Genomic DNA, 12,285 nt, shown 5'->3' with positions numbered 1-12,285 from the left:
ACTCACTCACTCACTCACCCACTCACTCACTCATTCACTCATGCATTCACTCATTCACTCACTCATTAGCTCACTCACCCACCCACTCACTAACTCACTCACTCACTCACTCACCCACTCACTCACTCACTCACCCACTCACTCATTCACTCACTCACTCACTCATTCACTCACTCATTCACTCATTAACTCACCCACTCACTCACTCACTCATTCACTCACTCACTCACTCACTCATTCACTCACTCACTCACTCATTCACTCACTCATTCCTTCATTCACTCACTCACTCACTCATTCACTCACTAACTCACTCACTCACTCACTCATTCACTCATGCATTCACTCATTCACTCATTCATTAGCTCACTCACCCACCCACTTACTCACTAATTCACCCACTCATTCATTTACTCACCCATCTACTCACCCACTTCACCCACTCACCCATTCACTTGCTCACTCATTCATTCACTCATTCGATCATTCACTCACTGAATAATTGTTCATGCATTCCCTCACTCGTTCATTCAATCACTTGTTCACTCACTCACTCATTTAATTGTTGGTTCATGTAATTATTCACACACTCGTTCATTCAATCACGTACTCATATAATCACTCATTCATTCACTCACTCACTCATTCCCTCATTCAGTCACTTGTTCCTGTGACTCACTCGCTGGCTCATTCTCTCACTAATTTCTTCACTCACTCATTTGCTTGCTCACCCAGTGAGCATCTCCTGAGAGCAGGGAAGAGGCATCAAGGGGATCACTATGCCTGGTGAGGACTTGTAGTGGGGTCAGGGGCATGTACAAGGGCTGGGGGCTGACTGGTGTGGGTGAGGCATGAACCTGGGTGGTGGGGCCTGCTGAGTGAGATGGATGTTGATGTTTTTCTAGTCTGACAACTGTCGGAGTTGGTCTCCGATCTCCCACTGTCCCTACGTGACACCGGAGACATCAGCAACACCAGGTGGACCTCATGAGTCAAAGAACAGGGTCCTTCAAGACCCCTTGTCAAAGTCCCCAGGCACAGACAGGTCACAGCTGGTCCTGACTCCACTGCCATGAAGGCCCTGCCCACACATCTCCCCTCCTCTCCTATTCTCTGAGCAGGAACAGGTGGCCCACCCACTTGCCTCTGGGGCCACATTCCTTGGTCTATTTGAGGGTTCTGAGGACAGTAAATAGTACTAGTTGGGCTCATTCAAAGATCAAGAGTTTCCAGATGTTTCCCAGCCCCTCCCCACCTAGCCCCAGGTTCTTTCTCATGAATTTCCTCCAAGGGAGGGGTCTCCCCTGAGACCCCGGATGTGGTGGAATGTCTGGATTCTCCAGTTCCTGGAAAATCCAGGCCAGGCCTGCTGGAGACAGCCCATCCAACGAGAAAGCCAGAAAGCGGTCTCTCTGGCCAAATGAAGACAACCCATCTCCTGAGAATGTGGCCTCCAGGGCCAGCTGGGGAAAACACAGAACCCATCTCACAAACAGCTGGCCTCCAGGGCCTGCTTCGCAAGCAGATGAATCAACCAGTCAATGTCTGAACACTCCTCAGAGTCCCAGAGTGGATAGTTAAGTGTCTTACTACTAACCAGAAAGTCAGGGATTCGAGTCCACCCAGAGGCACCTCAGCAGAAAAGCCTAGCAATGTTCTTCTGAAAAGTCAGTCTTTTAAGACCCCGGGGAGCACAGCGCTGCTATGCTCCACACACATGCTACTCACCATGAGTCAGAGCCTGGTTTGCTATTTGGTTTCTAACATTTCCTAAGACGAGCTGCCATTCAGAGCTATGAGGTGTGTTTCCTGTTTGCACACACGCAGCTCTCAGCAGCCCTGCCTAGACAGATGCATCAGCCCATTCTACAGATGGGGAAACAGTGATGCATACACGTTACTCTCAGACTAGCGGCCCAGCAAACTCTTGTGTATGAAAAGACGGGGAGGGGAGGGCTGGAGGGAGGGGGTTCAGGGTTCCCGGGGCTGCGGGGAGGTCAGGTGAGACACACCTGGTGGTGTGAATGTGGCGGACCTCCATGAGCACCTGTGAGCAGCACGGCACCAGCTGTAGCCATGAGTGACCATCCCAGGGGGAGGCGATGGCCCGGTCCCCACATCTTCCTCTGCCCACAACCCCAGGAGAACTGAGGTCAGAGGAGCTGTACACTGGCCTTCTCTTCCTCCCTTTGCTTCACAGAAAGGGTTTCACAAAGTCCCCTAAGACACTCCAAGGACTTCGAGGCCCGGGTGTGAATGGCCTTCCCGAACGGGATTGGCACATTCCCCACTAGGGAAACTGAGGCTCAGCAAGGGCAAGCCTGTCCACCTCCCCACCCTGGGGCTGAGTTGCTGTCTGGAACAGTGCCCCCAACCCCCACCCCTCCAGCAGGGCGGGTTCGTTGAAGCTTTTTGGCTACACGTGGTTTTCTCACTTACTGGAGTGGGTTCTAGAAAGATCTCTATTCTTCAGGCTGTGGGTTCTTCTGAGATGCAGTTAGACATCATCCTCACCAGGGCCTGTGAGGATTTTAGAGGTGGGAATTGGTTACCTTCTGTCACACATGTCCCTTCTCCGTTCTGGAGGGTGGGATGCTGCTCAGCGAGGGCTGCGGTTGCTTCAAGATGGAATTTTCACCTTCCAGGCAGAAGACCTAGGTTCAAATCCCAGCCAGGGCCCCTCGTGTGCAGCCACCACTGGTCTATCTGTGGAGACTCCTGTGAGGCTGAACTGGTTTCCACAGAGCTTGCAGACTGAGAGAGACTAGGAAGAAAGGCCTGGCAATTGACTTCCAAAAAGCAGCCACTGAAAATCCTATGGATTATAGTTGTACTGTTATAGTGTAATCAACAGCCCCTATTTGAAATATTATAGCATAGTTCACCCTGCTCCCCCCTCTCCCCCCTCACCCTATGGAAAAATAATAGGTAAACTTCTTACAGAAAAACCTTGAAGGTCAGGATGACCCAAGGACACCTGAACAAACAGGGTAAAACTCAGCCCATCCATACAACCAAGATAAGGGTTTATTGGTGGGTTTACTCCCACTTACAGGATAAGGGGCTGCTGGAATTTACCACCCCAGCTGACAAGACAAGTCTGTGTGTTCTAACCTCTCTGTGTTTCTTGTATAAAACCCTGTTCCCCTCCTCACTTGGGGGTCAGACACTCCGGCTGCCGGCAATGAACTTTGCTGTTTCTTTACGTTTTCCGAACTGAGTTCTTTCTGACTCGCGTTACCGCAACAGCACAATCCACAACCGATCATGGGATGGTGTTGGAACAGGCAGATTAGAAGGTAACCAAACTGTAACTGGGAAAGAGCTGCCTCCTCAAAGTAGAGTTGGCAATGCTTCCATAAACACAGCAAAACTTTTGGACCTTCATTTGTTGTTGGGACCCAACTGCAAACATCTGTTAATAAACACAACATGTAATGTATGAAGCATGTGTCTAAGAGAACTGGACGCTGTCGAAAATTAAATGGAATGCATAAAGATCCCAGGCATTAGTGAGCTGAAATGAACTGGTATTGGCCATTTTTAATCTGACAGTCAAGTGGTTTGTTACACCAGGAATGATGAGTTCAAAAGGAATGATGCAGCATTCATCATCAAAAAGAACATATTATTAAGATCTGTCTTGAAGCATAATGCTGTCTGTGATAGGATAATATCCACATATCTACAAGGAAGCCCAGTTAATAGCTGAAGTAAGTGAAAACAAGTCCACAGAGCTAAAATGTGACCTTGACTATATCCCACCTGAATTTAGAGATCATCTGAAGAACAGATTTGATACATTAAACACTAAAGACCAAAGACCAGAAGACTTGTGGGATGACATCAAGAACATCATACAGGAAGACAGCAAGAGGTCATTAAGAAGACAAAAAAGAAGGAAAACACCAAAATGGATGTCAGAAGAGACTCTGAAGCTTGCTCTCCTACCAGAGATGCTAGAGCAAATGGAAGAAATGAGGAGGTCCAAGAGCTGAACAGAACATTTCAAAGGTCAACTCGAGAAGACAAAAGTCAAATATGATAGGGAAATGTGCAAATACCTGGAGTAAGAAAGTCAAAAGGGAAGAAGATGCTCAGCATTCCTCAAGCTGGGGGATCTGAAGAAAAACATTGACGCCTCAACTTGAAATACTGAAGGATTCCGTGGGCAAAATACTGAATGATGCAGAAAGCATCAAAAGAAGATGAAAGGTATGCACAGAGTCACTGTACCAAAAGGCAATGGTGGATGTTCAACCATTTCAAGAGGTAGCATACGACCAAGATGATCCTGAAGGAAGAAATCCAAGGTGCACTAAAGGCATTGAAAAAAAGCAAGACTCCAGGAATTGATGGAGTACAAACTGAAATCTTTCAACACACTGATGCAGTAGTAGAAGCAAGAAATTTGGAAGACAGCTACCTGGTCAACTGACTGGAAGGGATCCATATTTGTGCTCCTTCCAAAGAGAGGTGACCCAATGGAAGGCAGAAACCATCGGACAATATCATTAATATCACCTGGAAGCAAAATTGTGCTGAAAATAATTCAAAGACGACTGCAACAGTACATTGACAAAAAAAAATGCCAAAAATTCAAGCTTGATTCAAAAAAGGATGAGGAACGAAGGATATCATTGCTGAAATTCTATGGATCTTGGTCAAAAGCAGAGAATACCAGAGAGATGTTTACTTGTGCTTTATTGACTATGCAAAGACACTCTACTGTGTGGGTCATGACAAGCTATGGACAGACAACATTGTAAAAAACGAGAATTCCAGAACACTTGATTGTGCTCATGAGGAACCTGTACATAGGCCAAGAGGCAGTCATTCATTCAAGCAGAACAAGGGGATACTGAATGGTTTCAAATCAGGAAAGGTATGCCAGGGTTGTATTCTTTCACCATACTCAAACTGTGTGCTGAGCAAATCATCCAAGAAAGACCAGAAGAGCTGTGGGTGATAGAAATGATGCTGGAGATCTCATAATAGAATTATACAAAACCAATGACTTATTCATTGCAAACACCTTTTTTAAACACATAAAACACAATTAGGATTGGAGGAAGACTCGTTAACCACATGCAGACAATCTAACCTTGCTTGCTGAAAGCAAAGAGGACTTAAAATACTTACTGACGAAGATCAAATACTATAGTCCAGTATGGATTACACCTCAATGTAAACAAAACAAAAATCCTCACCACTGGACCAATAAATAACTTCATGATAAATGGAGAAAAGACTGAAGTTGTCAAAGACCCCATTTTGCTTGGATCCACAGTCAACACTCACGGAAGCAGCAATTAAGCAATCAAATGACAGACATACTGCAGTAGGCGAGTCTGCTGCACAAGACCCCTTGAAAATGTTGAAGAGCAACGATACCAGTTTGAGGACTAAGGTGTTCCTGACCCAAGCCATGGTATTTCCCATTGCATGTGAAGATTAGACAATGAAGAATTGATGCATTTAAGTGATGCTGTTGGTGAAGCATGTTGAAAGTCCCAGGGACTCCAGAAGAACAAACAAATCTGTCTTGGAAGAAATACAGCCAGAACGTTCCTTAGAAACCAGGATGGCCAGACTTCATCTCTCATACTTCGAACACATTATCAGGAGGAACCAGTCCCTAGAGAAGGACACTATGCTTGGTAAAGTAGAGGGTCAGCAGTGAACCCCCTACAGCGATGGGCTCGAGAGGAATAGTTGTGATGGTACGCAGGACCACCGGGCAGAGCTTTGTTACGTTCTGCACGGGGTCCCTATGGGTGGAATCCAGGTCCACGGCACCTAACCACAATAAACAAGGAGAGATGGGGGAAGACAGATGAGGCTCGTGGGATTGAACTGTTGGCCTTGTAGTTAAAATCCAGTGCCTGACCCACTGCAACACCAGGGTTCTTTCTAAGTCCTGCATTGACTCCCTTTTTCCCCATAAAGCCATAGGCCTTTGATGACCTTCAGGACCCCTGACCCCTCTCCTATTGCCTCCCCACTCTGCTCCAGCAACCCCCAACTCCTCGCTGTTCCTACACCCACCAGACACACATGCTTCAGGCCCTTTGCACAAGCTGGTCCCCTGCGCAATAGCACCCACCGAGCACTCGTCCACCTCTTCTCCAAGTGTGCATTCAGACACGCTTGTGCCACTGACTACCTCCTGACCACGCCACTCCCCATACAAACCCTAACTGTCTCCCCTTCCGTCCTTCCTCCTAACTCAATATCTCCATAAATGCTGTTCCTTCCTGCCTGATCCCGCTGGGACCTACGCCCGGGACACGCACCTGCTCCCACCTCCCTGGCACCTTCACACTTTCAGTGCACAGTAACCTAAGCCCACTTCCATCAGTCAATCCTGACTCATGGCGGCCCTGTAGGACCAAAACCTGCGCAGAGTGTTCCCAAGGCCGCCATCGTTATGGAAACAGACAAGCTCAGCTTCCTCCTGGGCAGCACACTGTGGTTGGCAGTCCAATGCTTAACCTACTGTGTCACTAGGGATCCTTCAGCACACAGTTACTCAGAAACTCGGCCCCCAAGTGTATCCCGACACAGAGCAGCCCTGAGTGGGGTCTACTAGGCTGTGAATCTTTTCGGGATCTGAAAGCCTCCGCTTTCTTTCTAAGAGTGGCTGGTGGGTTTGAACTGCCAACCATGCGGTTAGCAACACAGTGCTTATCCCACAGCATCACCAGGGCACACAGTGGGTGCTCAACAAATGCTGGGGAAACGCACACGTGAACATGAAACAGGATGAAAGAGGGAAACCTGTCCTTTGTGTTTTAACAGTGAGAGGGCGACCCCAACATCTCTCACTGTTTCCCCGCACCCTGCTCATCCTAGTCAGAGCTGTCCTGTAGTGCTGGGGGCTCAGACTGTGGGGGGTACACATTGTGGGGTGCTCAGACCATGGGGTGCTCACATTGTGAGATATTCCAATTGTAGGGTGCTCAGACTCTGAGGTGCTCAGACGGTGAGGTGCTTGTATTGTGGCGTACCAAGACTGTGGGTGCTCGGATTGTGGGGAGCGAGGAGGTGCCGAGAGGCAGCAGGCCTAGCTCAGGACACCCTGATGTAAGAGCATGGAGACCCTCGCCAAGTTGCCCACCCTCATGTGGAGCCACACCACACCGACTGTGCTGTCTGGAACATGTGCCACTACTGAGAGGTGGGGTGGACTCTGCTTCCCAAGGCCTTTGGGGGCAGGGACTAAGGAGGTCCTCGGGCCCCCGTGTCTCCTGGGCTGACCCAGACAGACTGTGTGCTATGCCAGCTCTCACATCTGTTCTCTGCATTCACAACCTGGCTGACCAACGGGTCCCTCATAGATGTGGCCACCAGCCAGTGCCTCGCAGCCAGCAGCTGGTGGGCTGGAGCCTCAACTCGGGCTGGGTCCACTCAGTGAGGGCCAGGGGCCCTGCAACATGCTGGGGGGGGGGGGGGGGTTGCTGTTCTTTCTCTTCTGCTGTGAATGGGAACCGTGAAGGCCCAGTGGGTGGGCACCCATACCTCCAGGGCAGCCTGCAGGCAGCAGTCCCCGGGTGCTCGAGTGCTTACTCAGGGGCACTCAGTGCTTACTCCCTGCAGCCCCCAGTTCCAGCCTATGCCCCATCCCCAGGATCATCACACACCCCACCCAGGAGCCAGACCTGGCTCTGTCCTGGGGGTGGGGCATGGCACACTGTGCCCCCCAGCTCAGTGCAAATCCCCAACCTGAGCAGACACTCGCCAAGGGGAGCGGACACCCCCACTCAAGAGCCCCAGCAACCCTTGTGCTTCCAGCTCCACCACGTTCACCTGTGCCCACACCTGGGTTCTAGGTGTGAGTCAGCCTCCCACGTGCCACAGCATACTGACCGCACCCTGACTGTGCTCAGCCCCCACCCAGCCCTACCTGCTCCCCTTCCAGGTTCACACACAGAGGGCCCAGCCCCCTGATCTCCAGCAAGACCTCCACCTGCCCTTCTCAGAAGCATGGAGTCTGCGGCCAGCTGCCCACCCTCACTCTCGGTCACCATGATCCCCCACCCACCTCTGTCCAGGGTCAGTCTTCCCCGAACGCTGACCTTGGATGTCGACTGACCCGTGTGAAGAGCAGATGTCTGTGCACCCTCCACACACATATACACAGACGTCCTCTCAGATGCCTACCCCCAGGGGTCCCCACCTGGGCTGTGCCATCCTCATTCCAGAATGCTCACTGTAGGTCCCCAACCAGAATGTAGGACCCCCCACTCCCCAGCACTCGAGACAGAGCACCCCACTCAGGCAGACCCCTGGGTAATATTGGAGGGGTGGGGGAATGAATCCTCCCTCAGGCTCCCTACTGTGGCTGGAGCTGGGGGCTGGATACCTGGTGAGGGTCTGGACACCAGGTAAGAGGCAGCTCTGTGCAGAGTCCTCCAGAGAACTGGGTGCGGACCTGGAAGGACAGAGGCGGGGCTGCCTGGAACCCAGGACACTGAAGACACAGGCTGGATGACCCAATTGTAGGCTAAGGTCTCCACAGGGCTGCTCTGGGCCCCTGGAAGGATGGGGGCATTACAATCTGTTCATGGAAGCAAGGGGGTGACCAGGAGAAAGGACGAGGAAAGGTCAGGCTGGGAGAGCATTTCAGCAAGTGCTGCCTGGCTCCGTCCTCTGGACAAAGGGAGAGCACATGCCCCCCTCTGCAGTCCCTCTGCACTCCTTCCAGACCCACAGACCCCAGGACAGACTCCTGACCCTTTCAAGCCTAACATACACACGGGAGTTGGGGAGTGGGGAGTAAATACACTTTAGATCACTTGTTTCTTTCATAGGATGTTGTTTTTCAATGGAGCACAATGCTAACAATAGTTAGATCATGAATGGCAGATGAATGTTTGCCGGATGATTTTTTTAAACTGTGTGGTTTGAAATCTTTAAAGTGTTAAAAAGCAATGCTATCACTTTAAGGACTAGGTGCGCCTGACCCAAGTCAACAGTATTTTCAATCACCTCAAATACATGCGAAAGCTGGACAATGAATAAGGAAGATCAGAGAAGAATTTATATCTTTGAATTATGGTGTCGGTGAAAAATACTGAATAGACCACGAATTGCCAGATGAACAGACAAATCTTGAAGAAGTCCGTCCAGGATGTTCCTTAGTAGTGAGAATGGTGAGTCCTCATCTCATGGACATGTCATCAGGAGGGACAAGCCCTTCAAGAAGGACATCAAGCTCAGCAGAGGGTCAGCGGGGAAAAAGGACGACACCCAGTGAAGTGGACTGACGCAACACTGAACAGCAACAGAGCCGTGACGGGAGGAGACACCGCACAGGGCTGGCCTGGCTACGCTGAGGTGGGTCGGAGGTGAATGGACAGCAGCCGACAGCCAGTTACAGAGAAGCTTGGAACCGGCACTGTGAGGTGTCTGCAATCAGATACCACGGCCTTATTTCTGGAGATCACCTAAGCCTTGGCCAATCCTCCCTAAGGTGTACGCCCGACAGAAACATGCCCGGCTACTCACCTCACAAGATCTACCAGGCTCAGAGCGGCCACATGTGTAGTAACCCCAAACTGGAAGCAGCCAGATGGCAGGCAACCCAGGTGGGGGGGGAGGGGGGGAGGGGCAGGGAGAGAGAGATGTGTGAGCCCAGGATGGACAAACCACAGCATATGGATGCATCTCCAACTGTCCACAGAAACAGGCGATCAGACACAACTTGCTTCTTGATCTCATTCAAAATCCAAAACCAAAAACCTGCAGTCAAGTCAAGCGAGTGTGAACCAGAAGCAATGTGTTCCACGGGACGTTCGTGGCTGGCTTTTCTTGGAAGTAGATTGCCAAACCTTTCTTCCAAGGTACCATGCAGTGGGTTCAAACTGGCAAGCTTTCAGCCAAGCACACTGGCTGTCTGCATGACCCAGGCATTGGCTGGGAGGTGACGAGGGACAGGGAGTGCCCGAGTCCACTATATTCTGTAGTGACGACACAGGTCAGGAAAGCAGCTGCTCTGTCCCTGGGGAAGGGACTCAAGGGACCGTATGGGGAGAATGAAAACGTCCCACATCCTGACAGCGTGCGGTTTACGTCTGTTCAAAGTTGTAGTCGCCCACTGTAGAGGTGTGCGTTTTGCTACAAGTACAATTTTGCCTCAGCAGTAGATGAACAGAAATATATGAGGGGGCTGCAAAAGTTTGTGGAAAAATTCCATGATCTTCTCATTCCATGCCCCACACTTACATGTTTCAGAACCCTAGTGGGGTCAATGGGAGCGTGGTAGCTCAATACAGTAAGCGCTGGGCTACGAATCACAAGGCCCGTGGTTTGAGCCCACCAGATGAGGCTTTCTGTTCCTGAGATGATTTAAAGCCTCAGAAACCCAATGCAGCAGGATTGCTATGAATCAGAACCAACTCGATGGAACTTAACAACAACAATGAGTTAAAGAGTCTTTGTGTGGCACTGTGGGATCAGCACTGGACTGTGAACCACAAGTTTGAAGGTTCAAGCCCACCAGCAGCTCTTTGGAAATCCTATACAGGGTTGCTAGGAGTGAGAACCGACTCGATGACACTTAACAACACCAATAGTGGGTTAGCAAGGTGCAGCTGAGCCTCACAGACTCTGCTGAGTGGACTAAGAATGGCCACAGCTGCCCTGGGAGACGCCTGGCAGCATCTACTCCACACCCCTCAACCCGGGAGGCGAACGAAGAGCTCACATACATCAACCAGAGAGCAGAGCTTATGAGTGGTCAGGGAGGAAGCAGAAAACCCATGTATGGGGTGCAGATGTCGGTTCTGGGTAACAGGAGAACGCAGAACTCCATCATGGTGAGCGGTGGACCCGAGACCATGTGACTCCCTCCCAAAAGGACAGCTGTCCTTGGAAAGGGCTTCCCAGGCAGAGGAGGTAGGCAGAGACAGCCCCGGCCACATTCCTCAGCAGTTCCAACTGAAGGTCCCGCCTGACCCACATCTGCAGAACCTTTTCCTGTGGAGGATCCCAGCCCAGGCATCTGAGGGAGGTGCCCTCCTTGGGACTCATGATAAGACCAAAGCACAGGAAGTCCAGGGAGCCCCCGACCCTGTTGTGGGGACCCCCATCAGCTCCTGCATGGTCCAGGGCTGTGGAAACGAACCACCATCAGCCCCAGCCCGAGTGTTCTCTTCCCTGTGAACTTTATAAAACTAAGAAGAGAACATCTAAGAACTGAGGGGAAAACAAGCCCCGTGTGCCCACGGGGATCGCCCACCTCAGGTTGTTATGTGCTGTCGAGTTGGTTTCCGCTCACAGAGACCCTCCTGCATGGATTTCCACATGGGGAACGTGTGGCTCTGTAGGATAAGCACTGGACTGTGAACCACAAGGTCGGCGGTTGGAGTCTGCCAGTTGCTCTGAGGGAGAAAGATGAGGCTTTCTGCTCCCACACCGATTTACAGATCTCGGAAACCCTATCCTGGGTCTCTGAGTTGGAAACAACTTAAAAAATATCAACAGATCTCTACAGCAGCAGAAAGTCTCATCTTTCTCCCATAGAACGGCTGGAGGATTTGAACCGCTGACCCTGCAGTTAGCAGTCCAGCTCGTGACCCACTATGACTCAGCCTGTTGTTGTTAAGTGCCATCGAGTCAATTCTGACTCACAGTGACCCCATACAGGGTTTCCATGGAGCAGATGGTGGATTTAAACCACTGACCTTGTGGTTCACAGTCCAGTGCTGGTAATAGAGCAGGAAAATGATGGCCAGCAGTGCCCAGGAAGCCCAGCTGGTGTCCAGTCTTATAGCCAAGGGTGGGAAAGGGAGCCTCAGCTCAGCTGGTCACTAAGTGACCACATTCCCTCAGGCTTCTGGCCAGAAACAGGGGCGGTAAAAAAAATAAATACAAAGGCACTGAATGGAAAAACAGTATTCCCAGTACTGCATGGGCCACTGACATGAACCATCTAGAAAAGATGCGTGTACGGAGATCCAAGGTGGGCATCAGGGCCGTGGGAGGGGCGTGTGCTGAGGGACACTGAGGTCTGTTGTGGGGTTGGGAGAATTTGGGAACTGGTCACGGTGGGGTTTGAACAACATGATGACTTTATTACCTAGACATTCCATGAGCAAGTAACATCATGACAACAAAGGAAAGACTGAAATTGTCAAAGACCTCATTTTGATCAGCTCCACCATCAACTCTCACGGAAGCAGCAATCAGTAAATCTAACGACGTATTGCATTAGGTAAATCTGCTGCACAAGACCTCTTTAAAGTGTTGAAGAGCAAAGATGTCAGCTTGAGGACTAAGGTG

At 50.5% G+C, this 12,285-nt stretch overlaps 1 protein-coding gene across 1 annotated transcript in view; it reads right to left on the bottom strand.

Moving 5' to 3' along the window:
* SORCS2 (sortilin-related VPS10 domain containing receptor 2) overlaps window positions 1-12,285 on the bottom strand; it is a gene marked incomplete at its 5' end in the record, with an annotated part of 427,091 nt that overhangs the window by 242,970 nt on the left and 171,836 nt on the right. The window lies entirely within an intron of this gene.

Source organism: Chrysochloris asiatica, unplaced genomic scaffold (genome assembly GCF_000296735.1).
Source record: "Chrysochloris asiatica unplaced genomic scaffold, ChrAsi1.0 scaffold00319, whole genome shotgun sequence".
NCBI classification, from domain to species: Eukaryota; Metazoa; Chordata; class Mammalia; order Afrosoricida; family Chrysochloridae; genus Chrysochloris; species Chrysochloris asiatica.
The sequence above is the reverse complement of the archived record's forward strand: the minus strand, read 5'-3'. Positions and strand labels throughout refer to the sequence as shown.